At 48.5% G+C, this 13,332-nt stretch overlaps 1 protein-coding gene across 4 annotated transcripts in view; it reads right to left on the bottom strand.

Moving 5' to 3' along the window:
* The window catches only part of LOC309333198 (putative helicase senataxin), a 308,026-nt gene that overhangs the window by 114,378 nt on the left and 180,316 nt on the right, over positions 1-13,332 (bottom strand). The window lies entirely within an intron of this gene.

Raw genomic sequence — 13,332 nt, 5'->3', positions numbered from 1 at the left:
GAGCGGTGGGGGGCAGCCCAGTGTTCTTTGTGGACAAAAAAAACACAGGCAAGCCCAGGCTTGTATGTGATTTCAGGGCCCTAAATGCAGTGTCAGAACCAGTGACTTTCCCTATGCCCAGAATTGATGACATTCTAACACGGGTGAGAAAAGGGAAAATTTTTACCAAGCTGGACCTTAGGGGGGCATATAACTTGATACGTGTGAGAAAGGGGGATGAGTGGAAGACCACTATGTTCACCCCCTTGGGGGCCTTTGAGTACACCGTTATGCCTTTCGGATTACAAGGGGGCTCCGCCTGTTTTCAATCATTCATGAATCACGTCCTGGGGCCACTGCTCTACAAGAACTGCGTAGCGTTCTTAGATGACGTTCTGGTGTACTCAGACAATGAGGAGCAGCATGTGCGAGATGTAAGAGAGGTACTGAGCAAGCTGCGAGAAAACCGGCTGTGGGTGAAACTGGAGAAGTGTCAGTTTCATACCAAGGAGGTGGAATTCCTGGGGTACCGGTTGTCTGACAAGGGATTGGCCATGGATCCCAGCAAGGTTCAAGCGGTACTGGAATGGAAAACACCAAAGACCAAGAAGGACGTGCAAAGGTTCCTGGGCTTCGGAAACTTCTATAGGAAGTTCATCAAAAACTTTGCCCATTTAACAGCGCCCATCACGGATTGTCTTAGTAGCAAAAAGAAATTTGTTTGGACGGGAGAAGCGCAACAAGCGTTCGAACGCTTAAAGCAGGCGTTTGCGTCGGAAGAGCAACTCTTGCACGTGGATCTACAACAACCAATGAGAGTGGAGACTGACGCGTCAGACCGAGCGGTGGGGGCCGTTCTTCTCCAGCCGGGAAAAGATACGTCTGAATGGAGACCGTGTGCATTCTTCTCGCGGAAGTTGAACAAATCAGAGAGGAACTACACAGTGTACGACCGAGAACTGCTCGCCATTCATGAAGCATTCCGGAAATGGCGGCACTTGCTGATTGGGGCGCAGCACAAGGTTCAAGTCCGAACTGACCACAAAAATCTGGAATACTGGAGAACAGCCCGAGTGCTGAACCAGAGACAAGTGAGATGGGCCCAGGAGTTCTCCAAATTCCACTTTGAGATTCGTTACGTGCCCGGCTCCGAGAACGTGAGGGCGGACGCTCTTTCCAGGAAACCTGAGTACTTAGAGGGGGAGGGAGCGCCTGAGGCAAGGCATGTAATCTCTGAAGACCGCTGGGTGTGTGGGGCGGCATTGGTGGGGCAGAGGGAACTGATAGAGGGTACGGAGAAAGATGAATACGCCCAAGAGAAACTCAGAGAGCTCCGGAGGACAGAGGAGAACACAGGGGGGTTCGAAGAAAAGAACGGGGCGTTGTATTACAAAGGGGCACTGTACATACCCGACGGGGAACTGAGGGGCAGAGTACTCAAGCAGTTGCATGACAGCCCCACAGCGGGACATTTTGGACAGCACAAAACCATGTGGTTGGTTACCAGGGAGTTTTGGTGGCCCAAGGTGAGGGAGGACGTACGGGAATATGTCAGGGGTTGCGACAGGTGCCAGCGAGCGAAAGGAGAGAGGGTGGCGCCAGCGGGGCTATTACAACCCTTACCCACGCCCGAAAGGCCATGGGAGGCAGTATCCATAGATTTTATGACGGACCTGCCAAAATCCAAAGGCAAAACAGCTGTCATGGTGGTGGTAGATCAATTAACCAAGATGTGTCATTTTATAGCTTGTTCACATGCAGTCACAGCGGAGGAAACCGCCAAGTTGTTTGTAGAACATATTTTCAAGTTGCATGGCGCCCCCTTGAGGGTGGTCAGCGACAGAGGGAAACAATTTACTTCCAGGTTCTGGAGGAAACTTATGAGCTTACTGCACGTAGAACTCAATTTCTCAACTGCCCGGCACCCAGAAACCAATGGGCAAGCGGAAAGGGCAAATGGGGTTTTACAACAATACCTGAGGTGTTATGTAAAAGACAGAGAAAATGATTGGGTGGATAAGTTACCTCTAGCAGAATTTGCCTACAACAACGCGGAGAACGTGTCCACAGGGATGAGTCCCTTCCTGGCAAATTATGGGTGTCACCCCCGGGCATTCCCAGGAGAGGGAGGGGAGAGGTGGAGCGTGCCGGCGGCGGAATATTTTTTTGAAGAGATGGAGGCGATCCACCGTCAGCTTCAACTTAACTTAGAGAAAGCCAAGGAAGAATATAAGAAGCAAGCAGACAGAAATAGGAGGGAAGGTGAAACTATAAGGGTGGGGGACCGGGTGTGGTTGTCCACCCAAGGGCTACCGTTCAAGGGCGGGAGTAAGAAATTGAGGCCCAAAAGATTGGGACCCTTTGAGGTCATACAGCAGGTCAACCCAGTGGCATTCAAACTCAGGCTGCCCAGTCACATGAAATTACACCCAGTATTTCACAGGTCATTACTGTCGCCGTACCGAGAGGGACGCGAGTGGGGGGAGCGTGAGAGAGAGGCCACCCAAACGCCCGTGATAGAAGAGAGAGAGCGCGACATGAACGTGGCAGGAATCATTGATTCCAGGTGGAAGGGGAATCAGGTGGAATATCTGGTAGAATGGGAGGGGGAAGCAGAGTCGGAAAACACTTGGGTACCAGCAGAGGTAGTCAATGACGAGGTTTTAATAGAAACATTTCATCAGCGTTTCCCAAGAAAACCGCAACCCGTGGCTCGATTTAGAAGGGAACACTTTGGGACCACCGATGAGGAAGGAGAGTTTGAAGGGTTCCCAGAGTCAGGGGTGGGTGAAGAAGCCGACTCCGACGAAGAAGAGGAAGACGGGGAGAGAGACGGTACGCCGTGGCTGGAAGTGTTAGAATCCTCGGACGACGAGGAGAGTTCCTTCAGGGGCTTTCCGCCCTCACCGCCAGTGGGAGAGGAGGCGGGAGGGGGTGAAGGGGGCCCTGGGGGGGAGGTGGATGTCAGGGAACTGCCATCGGAGAGACAGGTGGTGGACAGGCTACAGGAGAATAGGAGAGAATCTGCAGTAGAAGAGGGAACCAGCAGGGGGAGTGCAGGAGTCACAGCGGAGGGGAGGCTCTGGGATGCTTCCAGTGAGAGTAGTGGAGAGGTAACGGGACCCCCGTTGGGAACGCCCACCCTTCGCCGGAAACTGTCACGCAGAGAGTCTCGAAAGCGCATGTCTGTCAAAGAGCTTTTATGTTGGCGTAAATTCCGTAGACGCCCACTGTCAGATTCTACCAGCGACTGACGGAGTCATGCTTTGGGGGCTCCGTTAGTGCATCGGTTTGGATGACCAGCCAAACCCCAGAGGGATCAAGCTTTTACGCACAAGCAGCTCACTATCCCATCACAATACCCTAAGTTTCTTTACCCACTTTCATTGACTTCCCCCCACCCCCTCCTCTTACATCCCAATTCCAATATTAATTCAGCAAGTTCTTACCTAACCTCTTAAAGATATTCACATTACTTTTGAAAATTAAATTCTTTTGTTTATCTATATTCAACTATCCAATTCTCTTATAATCAATAATTTCTTTTTTTTTAAGGTCGGTCTAACTTCCCCTTCACAAATTTTCCCTTTATTATATTAATTATAGGTCACATTGACCAAGTAAAACAAAGCATAACATTTTATAATTCTATTCTCTCCCCCCCCTGCCCCGGTTTCTGTCCCTTCCTAGACAAATGTCCAGAAAACAAACAAAAAATAGTTCTAGCCCGGATTCCTCACGTCCGAGGCGTCTGATTCTCTGTCAGTCCCTCTCTGCCAACTATATTGGTAGTCCTCTTTGATGGTCCTAAGACCCCGAAGGAGTTCAGTCAGAGTCGGATCATATTTTCTTTCATTCAGAATGTTAAAGAGTGTTTGCTGCGAAAGACCATCTATTTTTCCATACTCAAGAGAAAAGTCCCAATCATGTTGCTTTGTTCTTTCTAGTTTTAATATTCCAAGTACTCCAGGGGCTTCTCTCTTCTTCTTTCTCATCTTTCGCAGGTCTGTAATCCAGAGGTCTTCTTGCTCATACTCTAACGCTGCAGATTCTTGGTTGATATTTTCCACTTGTAGTGTCTGAACTCCTTCTTTTTTCTCTGTCAATTCCAAAGGCATCTCTTCCTGCTCAGCTGCAGAATTTTTATCATGCATCTCCTTTGTGCATTCAGCAGAGTTGTTTGTTTCAAGATTCAAGGTCATAAAAACTTTACTCAGAGCCATACTCTGCTCCTGCAAGATTCCCACGAGAAAGAACATTTTTTCTATCTCCGCCAGTAATTTTCCCTCTGCAGCCATTGTAATGTCACTAATTCCCCCTAGGGGGCTTTCAGTTATTTAGTAGTCCTTTTCCAATAATCTGTTACTTTGTTATTATCAATACTTTGTTTCCAGTCGCCTCAGTCCAAATGTATCAGCTTTAATTCCAAGAGTTATTAAATAGCAAAATTCTTTACTTTGTCCGCCCGTTTGACAGCTTCTTTGACAGCTGTCAAACTCCTTTCACTTCTTCCTCCGGGACCCAAATAGGACACTCCCGGGTTTTTTGGGGGGGATACACACAAAGTTCCAAATTCCCTTTCTCTCCAGCACAAAAATCTTGTTCTATCAAATTTGTGAGAAACTTTTAAATCATCAAAACAGTATTCATTCCGCCTTAATTCTCCGTTCCTTGCTTTGAAACGTCAATAAGTAGAGGGGGTGCGGACTTCCCTTTAACACATCCCCCGATCGTGCCGAATTCACAGGATAAAATTTTAAAGTCCAAATTCCACTACTCACGGGTCCTTTGTTATCCAGTCCAAATTTTGGGAAGAAAGTCAGCGCTCTCCGGCCATGGCTTGCGGCTTCGCTCTACCGAGGTAGCGATCTACTCTCAGCACCACGCCACTCTCCGTACCCTCTCCGCAGCCTTTAAAAAGGCTCTTCGTGGGTCGGGGAGGGCGCTTAAGGTGCCCACCGAGTCACCAAGTCCGCAGGCTTCCGCGCCTGCGGTTTCTGAGGGTCCCCGTGTCGCCGGCACGGCAAGACCCGTCCTCAGTAGAGCCGATTCCCTCCGGAGCTCGGAGGGAATCCGCCATTAGCCGTTCGCGCTAACCCGGAAGTCTTTTCTTCTTTTTCTTTTTGCTGTCTGATGAGAAAGAGGAAGTATTATATGTAAATAAAAGTAGATTAGCCAAAATGCTGTGCTACTGAGTTCTGCTACGCAAACTGCAAATACTCTGTAGGATCCCTAAGTGTGCTGATGCTTCTTGGTATCAGCCACTGTGATGTTTGGGCTGAAGAAAGCTTTTGAAGCTCCCGAACGACTGACCAGGAGGGAGAGAACATGCCAGTCAGGCATGTGTCTCTGCCAGTGTCCTACACGTGAGTAGGACGATCCTAACAGTCTGTATATAGAGTGTAAATAAATAGTAGCTTAGATCTACAAAGTCCCACGCTTGTTGCTGCGTAACGCTAGAAGTATAGTGTCCATAAATCAAGCTGATTTATGTTGCTGGAGCACCCTGGAGAAGAAGGGAGATGCCTTTTTCAGTGCTGCACACATCGGAGGACGCTCGGAGTTTCAGGGGCTTGCAGGCGGCCCCAGGGCAAATTCCAGCAGCTGAATCCCAACACTAAGTAAAAGCAAAAACAAAAGAAGTGCCATGGTTGGATCACTTCCTGCGATCCTTCACGTTTCTGCGATCCATCACTTTTCCGCGACCCTTCCCCTCTGCAGGGAGGTGGGACCGATTCGGATGGTCCGCCCCGCCACTTAATGGATCCAAATGTGTCAGGGGTCTGCCTTCAAGGGAGGGAGGAGAGACAGGAACGTACAGACAGCCTCCTCCTTTGTTGAGCAGCTGCACCTTGTCAGAGTCTGGTGAAAGCGAGCCTTTAGGAGAAACGGATGACGAGAGAAAGGGGGGGAGGATGCAAAGGCTCAGTCAGGCTGAGATGAGCCACGACACCGCTCCCAGGGAGGTGGAAGTGCCTCTTCCGTCGCATAGTTTTTGCCAGGGAATTACACGTAAGGAAAAGAGGGGGAGAGGGGTTTTCCCGGGCTTTTATGCTGGAGGGCAAACAGGAAGAAGGCACTTCCGGAATCTGCTAGTGATTGAGGCAGACATTGATTTTGGACCTCTGGACTGTACATAGTTTTGCACTCAATAAAACCTGTAAAAGACAGGTGGGAGTCCTGGCTGTTATCTTCGTGAGCAACCACACACACTCCTCACAAAATGGTTTCCAGAGAGTGGTAGGGAATGTTTTATCCCATGTTGATGGCCTTTCAGCGGATTCCCTGGTGGACTGCTGGAATGCGGAGTTAACCAGGGCTATCGACTGTCTGGCTCCAAAGCGCTCCAACTGAATGCAGCCTGGACAGCCCCGTGATGTTCTCCAGAGCTGAGGGCGATGAAACAATCACTGAGACAGCTAGAGAACCAGAACCAGTGAAGGGGGTGAATGTCTTGCGTGAGTGTCTGGAGGCGGTTGGAGGATGGATGGCGGCTAACAGATTGAGATTGAATCCTGACAAGACAGAAGTACTGTTTCAGGGGGGCAGGGGGCGGGTGGGGGACTGTCACCATCGGTGTGTCTGCTGGGTTTGCATCAACCAAATTCAGCCTGGTTAATACACCAGCAATTTTCTGTGTTTGGTGTACGAGAAAATTACCTGCTTGGTCCTTCTCCACCTGCAGAGAAAGATAGTTGGATACCTCACCAAGATCCTTCATGTCAAAGTGCTCCTTCAGCTGAGCTAGGGTGCTTTGGTACAAAGCCTGATTCTTCCAAAACAAAAGCAGATCATCAAAAAAACATAAACAATACAGTTTGTTTTGCCCCTCCTCCTTGACTTGGTGAAAACCTAGAGAAAACAATGTCTCAGTGAGTTTTGTATCACAACACCTGGCACTCTGCTTGAGACCATATAGGGACTTCCGTAGTTTACAGACCATTCCCTTCTGCACCTGCACTCCATCAGGTAGAAGCATATACAGCTCCTCCCCCAAAATCCCACACACAAAAAAAAAAAAGCTGTGTTCACATCGTGATGAGAAACGTGCAGTTTCTCCTCTGCAACAATCTTGAGCATTAGTCTAATGCTCTCATACTTGACGGTGGGTGAGTAGGTCTTGTGGTATTCCTGTCCTGGTATCTGTGAAAAACCTCTGGCGACCAGTCTGCCTTTGTGCCTGACAACCTTGCCATTCTGGTCTGTCTTGGCCTTGAAGACCCATTTGCTGCCAACCAGCCTCATTCCTGGGACTGTTGGCACCAGCTCCCAGGTTTGGTTCCTATTCAAGGAATCAACTTCAGCCTTCATGGCATTAAGCCATGGTTCAGCATCCTTCGAGGTTAACTCCTGGACCTCTTTGAAGCTTGAAGGTTCCCACACCTTTTCTGAGCTACCAAGAACAGCAGTTGCTGTCTTAGGAAACTCATCAGCAAATCTCTTTGGAGGTTTGCCTTTTGTGGCCCTTTCAGATCTGTGTGCTAGACACAAGTCTTCTGCACTCATCTCCTCCTTCTTAGGAGAAAAGTGGCCAATGGTGAACAGTGGTTCTTCCAGTTCAATGTCAGACGCATCAGATGGTCTGACTGAGGCCTTTGCGCTCTTGTAGTCTGCTGTGTCATCACTGTCACTGACAGCAGCAGCAGCGCCGCCCACTGAGCTAGAATCCAAACTCTGATCATCATCCTCAGCTTCCTCTTCTACCTCATCATCTTCATCCCCCTCTGAGTGACTCTGGAAAATTCCCACATTCCCCCCCCCCCTTAGGATTGTACTCAACACTCTTTGTGAACCTAATGGACAGTCATGAATACCCTGTATGCACCTTTTTCGTACCCCATGAACAAACCATGTGCCCCACGCTTCCCAAGCTTGCTGCTCTGTGGGGTGCGGACCCACTACCTGGTTAGTGGGGTAGAAGTGGAAGGATCATTAGGCATGAGTGATCATGCTCTTCTGAAGTTTACTATACAGCGGAAAGGAGCAGCCAAGCATACTAGGACTCAATTTCTTGACTTTAAGAAAGCCGACTTCATAAAACTTAGGGAAGTGCTGGCTGAAATCCCATGGACAGTAATACTAAAAGGAAAGGGAGTTCATGATGGCTGGGAGTTTGTTAAGAGGGAGATAGTAAAAGCACAACTTCAGGCAATACCAATGAGACGGAAACATGGAAGGTGCCTAAAGAAGCCAGGGTGGCTATCTAAAGAACTTTTAACTGAGTTAAGATTAAAAAAGGATGTGTACAAAAAATGGAAAAGGGGGGAAACCACCAAAGAGGAATTCAAACAAATAGCCAGCACGTGTCGACACAAAGTCAGAAAAGCTAAAGCACAGAATGAACTCAGGCTTGCTAGAGAGGTTAAAAGCAACAAAAAAGGCTTTTATGGGTATGTTCGTAGCAAAAGGAAGAACAAAGAAACAGTGGGGTCACTCAGAGGAGAAGATGGTGAAATGCAAACAGGGGACACAGAAAGGGCTGAACTCCTCAATGCCTTCTTTGCCTCAGTCTTCTCCGATAAAGAAAACAATGCCCAACCTGAAGAATTTGGAGCAAATGATTCAGCAGAGGAAACACAGCCCAGAATAACTAAGGAGATAGTACAAGAATACTTGGCTAGTTTAGATGTATTCAAGTCTCCAGGGCCAGATGAGCTGCATCCAAGAGTATTAAAAGAACTGGCAGATGTGATCTCAGAACCACTGGCAGTCATCTTCGAGAATTCCTGGAGAACAGGCGAAGTCCCGGCAGACTGGAGGAGGGCAAATGTTGTCCCTATTTTCAAAAAGGGGGAAAGAGAGGACCCAAATAATTACCGCCCAGTCAGTCTGACATCAATACCAGGGAAGATTCTGGAGCAGATCATTAAGCAAACAGTCTGTGAGCACCTAGAAAGGAATGCTGTGATCACCAATAGTCAGCATGGATTTCTGAAAAATAAGTCATGTCAGACTAACCTGATCTCGTTTTTTGACAGAATTACAAGCCTGGTAGATGAAGGGAACGCAGTGGATGTAGCCTACCTTGATTTCAGCAAGGCATTTGACAAGGTGCCCCATGATATTCTTGTAAAGAAGCTGGTAAAATGCGGTCTTGACTATGCTACCACTCAGTGGATTTGTAACTGGCTGACTGACCGAACCCAAAGGGTGCTCATCAATGGTTCCTCTTCATCCTGGAGAAGAGCGACTAGTGGGGTGCCACAGGGTTCTGTCTTGGGCCCGGTCTTATTCAACATCTTTATCAACGACTTGGATGATGGACTCAAGGGCATCCTGATCAAATTTGCAGATGACACCAAACTGGGAGGGGTGGCTAACACCCCAGAGGACAGGATCACACTTCAAAACGACCTTGACAGATTAGAGAACTGGGCCAAAACAAACAAGATGAATTTTAATAGGGAGAAATGTCAAGTATTGCACTTGGGCAAAAAAAATGAGAGGCACAAATACAAGATGGGTGACAGCTGGCTTGAGAGCAGTACATGTGAAAAGGATCTAGGAGTCTTGGTTGACCACAAACTTGACATGAGCCAACAGTGTGACGCGGCAGCTAAAAAAGCCAATGCAATTCTGGGCTGCATCAATAGGAGTATTGCATCTAGATCAAGGGAAGTAATAGTGCCACTGTATTCTGCTCTGGTCAGACCTCACCTGGAGTACTGTGTCCAGTTCTGGGCACCACAGTTCAAGAAGGACACTGACAAACTGGAACGTGTCCAGAGGAGGGCAACCAAAATGGTCAAAGGCCTGGAAACGATGCCTTATGAAGAACGGCTAAGGGAGCTGGGCATGTTTAGCCTGGAGAAGAGGAGGTTAAGGGGTGATATGATAGCCATGTTCAAATATATAAAAGGATGTCACATAGAGGAGGGAGAAAGGTTGTTTTCTGCTGCTCCAGAGAAGCGGACACGGAGCAATGGTTCCAAACTACAAGAAAAAAGATTCCACCTAAACATTAGGAAGAACTTCCTGACAGTAAGAGCTGTTCGACAGTGGAATTTGCTGCCAAGGAGTGTGGTGGAGTCTCCTTCTTTGGAGGTCTTTAAGCAGAGGCTTGACAACCATATGTCAGGAGTGCTCTGATGGTGTTTCCTGCTTGGCAGGGGGTTGGACTCGATGGCCCTTGTGGTCTCTTCCAACTCTATGATTCTATGATTCTATGTCAGAACCAAAGATTCTCATGTGCTTGACGTAAGGTTTCTTACCAAACATCTTCTCATAGGGAGCACAACCAATAGGCGATGACAGTCTCCTATTATACGTATAAACAAAAGTATTCAAAGACTCCGCCCAATATTTCTCAGGGAGATTGGCATCATGCAACAAGGTTTTTAGGCCTTGCAGCAAAGTTTGGTTTGCCCACTAGCAAAGTCCATTCTCCCATGGAGATCTGGGACTTGAGTGGTCGTGCTGGAGTCCCTTCTCAGTCAGGAAAGCTTCAAACTGCTGAGAAGTGAATTCACCGCCTCGATCAGTAAACAAACAGCCAATGAGTTTACTGTGAGCATTCTCCAACCAAGCACAGAACGCCTTGAACCTAGGAAACACTTCTGACTTCTGCTGGAGCATAAACACATGAATGTACCTAGAAAAAGAATCAATTAAAACCATGAAGTACCTTGCTCCACCCAAAGAGGGAGCAAGTGGACCAACCAGGTCTGCGTGGACTAGCTGGTAGGGTTTAGAAGCCTGTCTGCTAGACACCTTGCCTTTTGGAGCAACCTTCACCTTGTTCTCTGCACAAGATACACATTTCATGTGAAACTTACAGGGCTTGATGTTCAAACCCTGAACCAACCCAGGCATCTTGGCCAGTGCCTGCCAAGACATGTGACCAAATCTTCGGTGTGCCTCGTGAATGCATCCTGCATGAAGAACTTTGTTAGTTTGTGCAACACAGCAAGATTCAAGATTAGACACACCAACAGCTTTGTCATCATAAGTTATCAAGAACAAGCCATCAACAAACTTTGCATGCAAAATGTCCTCTTTGCCCTTCCTGATGACACAGATGCCCTTCTTGAAAGAAATCTCAAAGTCTTGCTCAGTCAGCTGTGGGATGCTGAGCAAATTGTCTGCAGAATCTGGAACAAAAAGTACTTTGCTGATGATTGTATGCAGACTTGCCAGTTTCACTGTCCCAACTCCTGCAACTCTCAGAGTCTTACCATCAGCCTGCTGAATTTCCCCATCCTGAGGTGTGAAGGAAATAAACAGATGCCGATCCTTCGCTACGTGCGTCAACGCTCCTGAATCCACAACCAATCTGCCTTTGGCCTTTGGAGAAGCAGTTCCAGCAAACAAAGCCTTGTTTTTCACCAGCTTGGGTTTCTTGCCCCCCTGCTTCTGGCCATCTGCAGGCTTCTTCTTTTGTTTCCCTCCAGCCTTTGGGCAATGACGTTGTAAGTGACCCTGATTTCCACAGTTCCAGCACTTCACAGCTGCCAACGCCTTGGCTCCCCCTGGAGGCTGGAATGCTCTCCCACACTGCTCCCCCTGAAGCACACAAGCTGGTTCAGCTGCATTCCTCCAATCATATTCGTTTTGCAAGGTCACCAAAACTTTTGAAGCAGTGAGCTCCTGCGCAGGAAGAGTTGCCAGCTGGCTCGCCACAGCGCGGCAGCTCACATCTAAAGAATCCAGGATAAGGATTGCAAACAGAGATTCTGGCATGTTGAAACCTCTTTGAGTCAATTCCTGTCTGAGTTTCTGTAACTCTAGGACATGACTTCTGAGCCCCCCCCCCCAGCTCCAAACACTTCTTGTGCAGCTTTTTGAAGTAAAGCAACACAGACCTAGCTTCTTGTTGGAGATGTGAGGCCTGAAGCCCACATCTCACGCGAGCTGGTCTTGCCAGCCAGGGTAATTAACTCTTCTGGAGCTACTGAGAGCAGAATTACCCCCATGGCTCTTGAATCTTGTACAACCCATGCATCAATCAGAGGTGCTTGGGGGTCCTCAGAAACAGTGTGCCACACACCAAGCCTTCTCAACTGGCCCTTGTAGTACCTTGCCCAGGTCTGATAACTGTGGCCATTAAGCTTTGGGCACGGAACCCCATCTGAGGCTTGTAAAAGATCCATTCCTGCTCTTCACGCAAGCCTTGGAACTGGATACAATTTACAATCAGCCTTATCTTAAGCACGTCGTAAATCAGACATAGCGTGCTTCTCTCTCCGGCGTAATTGGTTCTTGGCACAGACTTCAAAAGCCTTCTAGCTGTGGCCGGGACAATCAGCTTCACATACCTCTGTCTCTGCTGGGAGCCATCAGCAGTCTTACTCTCCTGTAAGCGCCATGGATCTGGGCCCGAAACCCTTTTGTTGGGATACTGCCAGGAGTCGGGGGCATCAGGCAGGCATTAGACAGGCCCCCAGCTGGCTCCAGCCACCAGTTGGCAGCCGGTCTCCCTTGGAACAGCATCAAACAGTGACACAAGCCTCAGATACGTTTAGAGACCCGTGCACGCTCTGTCAGCAGAGTGTGTAAATCACCTCACAGAGGCAGACAGAGAGATGTGCAAGCATAATGTACAGCATTTATTCAGCATAGTTCAGGAACAAAGGAAAACATGTCTGCATCCCGTCGTGTCCAGCAAAACAGCAAAGCAAACGCTATATGCAAACGGAAGTTCCCAGCGAGTGCTGAAAGTAAACAGGCATGTGACACACAACAGCCTGTTCCTGAATGGGGCAACTGTGCCCCTGAAGGACCAGGTGCGCAGCCTGGGAGTCATTTTGGACTCACAGCTGTCCATGGAGTCCCAGGTTAATTCTATGTCCAGGGCGGCTGTCTACCAGCTCCACCTGGTACGCAGGCTGAGACCCTACCTGCCTGCGCACTGTCCCACCAGAGTTATACATGGTCTGGTTATCTCCTGCTTGGACTACTGCAATGCGCTCTATGTGGGACTACCTTTGAAGGTGACTTGGAAACTACAACTAATCCAGAATGCAGCAGCTAGACTGGTGACTGGGAGTGGCTGCCGAGACCATATAACACTGGTCCTGAAAGATGTACCTTGGCTCTCAGTATGTTTCCCAATACAATTCAAAGTGTTGGTGCTGACCTTTAAATCCCTAAACACCCTTGGCCCAGTATACCTGAAGGAGCGTCTCCACCCCCATCATCCAGCATGAACACAGAGAACCAGCACCGAGGGCCTTCTGGCGGTTCCCACTGCAAGAAGTGAAGTGACAGGGAACCAGACAGAGAGCCTTCTCAGTAGTGGCGCCCTATGGAACGCCCTCCCATCAGATGTCAAGGAGATGAGTAACTATATTCAGTAGATATCTGAAGGCAGCCTGGAAGCTGCATATGGAAGGCAGGGTACAAATAAATTATATT

Source organism: Podarcis erhardii (assembly GCF_964252035.2).
Source record: "Podarcis erhardii genome assembly, chromosome: W".
NCBI lineage: Eukaryota > Metazoa > Chordata > Lepidosauria > Squamata > Lacertidae > Podarcis > Podarcis erhardii.
The sequence above is the reverse complement of the archived record's forward strand: the minus strand, read 5'-3'. Positions and strand labels throughout refer to the sequence as shown.